This window comes from Stegostoma tigrinum, unplaced genomic scaffold (assembly GCF_030684315.1).
Source record: "Stegostoma tigrinum isolate sSteTig4 unplaced genomic scaffold, sSteTig4.hap1 scaffold_421, whole genome shotgun sequence".
Classification (NCBI taxonomy): domain Eukaryota; kingdom Metazoa; phylum Chordata; class Chondrichthyes; order Orectolobiformes; family Stegostomatidae; genus Stegostoma; species Stegostoma tigrinum.
The window spans coordinates 35,001-37,500 of NW_026728349.1; positions in this window are offsets into that span (position 1 = coordinate 35,001).

Consider the following 2,500-nt stretch of genomic DNA (forward strand, 5'->3'; position numbering starts at 1 on the left):
CTCCAGCGGGGCCCTGGAACTCCAACCCGGCGTGGATTTTCGGATTTTTCCCCTTCCCCACCGACTTTCCTCCGCTGACACTTAGAATTTTTTTTGACACTTAGAATTTTTTTTGACACTTAGAATTTTTTTGACACTTAGAATTTTTTTTGACACTTAGAATTTTTTTTGACACTTAGAATTTTTTTTGACACTTAGAATTTTTTTTGACACTTAGAATTTTTTTGACACTTAGAATTTTTTTGACACTTAGAATTTTTTTTGACACTTAGAATTTTTTTTGACACTTAGAATTTTTTTTGACACTTAGAATTTTTTTTGACACTTAGAATTTTTTTGACACTTAGAATTTTTTTTGACACTTAGAATTTTTTTTGACACTTAGAATTTTTTTTGACACTTAGAATTTTTTTGACACTTAGAATTTTTTTTGACACTTAGAATTTTTTTCTAAGTTTTTCCTTCTGGTTACTGACTTCCCTCGTCGGGCACGGGGATTTTCGACTTCCTCCTCCCGACCGAGGGGCCTCATTTTCGGGCATTTTCCTCAGATTTCCAAGCATTTTTAGACACTTTTCCCGACTTTTCCTGCTTACTGATTTCACACTTTTGGCCATTTTTATGCATTTTCCCGACTTTTCCTGCTTACTGATTTCACACTTTTGGCCATTTTTATGCATTTTCCCGACTTTTCCTGCTTACTGATTTCACACTTTTGGCCATTTTTAAGCATTTTCCTGGTTACTGATTTCACGCTTTTGGACATTTTCGGAGGTTCTGACGGCTTTTTCGCCTTACTGCTTCGGACATTTCGGGCACTTGGCTGACTTTTCCCGCTTACTCCTTCCGGGCTTTTACTCATTTTCGGAGGTTCTGACGGCTTTTTCGCCTTACTGCTTCGGACATTTCGGGCACTTGGCTGACTTTTCCCGCTTACTCCTTCCGGGCTTTTACTCATTTTCGGAGGTTCTGACGGCTTTTTCGCCTTACTGCTTCGGACATTTCGGGCACTTGGCTGACTTTTCCCGCTTACTCCTTCCGGGCTTTTACTCATTTTCGGAGGTTCTGACGGCTTTTTCGCCTTACTGCTTCGGACATTTCGGGCACTTGGCTGACTTTTCCCGCTTACTCCTTCCGGGCTTTTACTCATTTTCGGAGGTTCCGACGGCTTTTTCGCCTTACTGCTTCGGACATTTCGGGCACTTTGCTGACTTCTCCACCTTACTCCTTCCGGGCTTTTACTCATTTTCGGAGGTTCCGACGGCTTTTTCGCCTTACTGCTTCGGGCACTTTGCTGACCTTTTCCCGCTTACCCCTTTCAAGGTTTTGGACGTCTCCGGTCGGGTCCGCGCCCCTCGCCCGGGCCGGAACGCCTCCCCGCCGGCCGAGTTCCTCGGGGTCGCCCCCTCGCCCGGGAAAAACCGCTCCCCGCCGTCCCACAGCACTCCGACTCGGCCAGGCAGCCTCACGGGCACAGCGACTCCTGCCCACCTCGGGAACCGACGCCCCGCTCGGGCTCAGGCTCCGAAAAACCACCACAGCGGGGCAGCTACCCTCAATGCAGCCGAAATTCAAACTCCTCCCCTCCGAAAGGCGCGCCTCACCCGGCCACGGCCTCGGAACTGCTCCCCTTCCTCGGGATCGGCCCCTCGCCCGGGAAAACCCGCTCCCCGCCGTCCCACAGCACTCCGACTCGGCCAGGCAGCCTCACGGGCACAGCGACTCCTGCCCACCTCGGGAACCGACGCCCCGCTCGGGCTCAGGCTCCAAAAACCCACAACAGCGGGCAGCTACCCTCAATGCAGCCGAAATTCAAATTCCTCCCCTCCGAAAGGCGCGCCTCACCCGGCCACGGCCTCCAAATCGCTCCCCTTCCTCGGGATCGCCCCCTCGCCCGGGAAAACCCGCTCCCCGCCGTCCCACAGCACTCCGACTCGGCCAGGCAGCCTCACGGGCACAGCGACTCCTGCCCACCTCGGGAACCGACGCCCCGCTCGGGCTCAGGCTCCGAAAAACCACCACAGCGGGGCAGCTACCCTCAATGCAGCCGAAATTCAAATCCCTCCCCTTCGAGAGGCGCGCCTCACCCGGCCACGGCCTCCAAATCGCTCCCCTTAGGCGAAAATTAAGCCCCCGTGGCCGATAATACCCCTCCTTGATCGTGCACAAGGGCAGCTCCAAGTTGAACGGGCTCAGGCTCCAAAAACCCACAACAGCGGGCAGCTACCCTCAATGCAGCCGAAATTCAAATCCCTCCCCTTCGAGAGGCGCGCCTCACCCGGCCACGGCCTCCAAATCGCTCCCCTTAGGCGAAAATTAAGCCCCCGTGGCGGATAATACCCCTCCTTGATCGTGCACAAGGGCAGCTCCAAGTTGAACGGAGAAGTCAGTAACCAACCAAAAATAAGCTTGGTTACTGATTTCTCCCGTTGGTTACTGACTTCTCCCTTTGGTTACTGATTTCTCCCGTTGGTTACTCATTTCTCTTGTTGGTTACTGA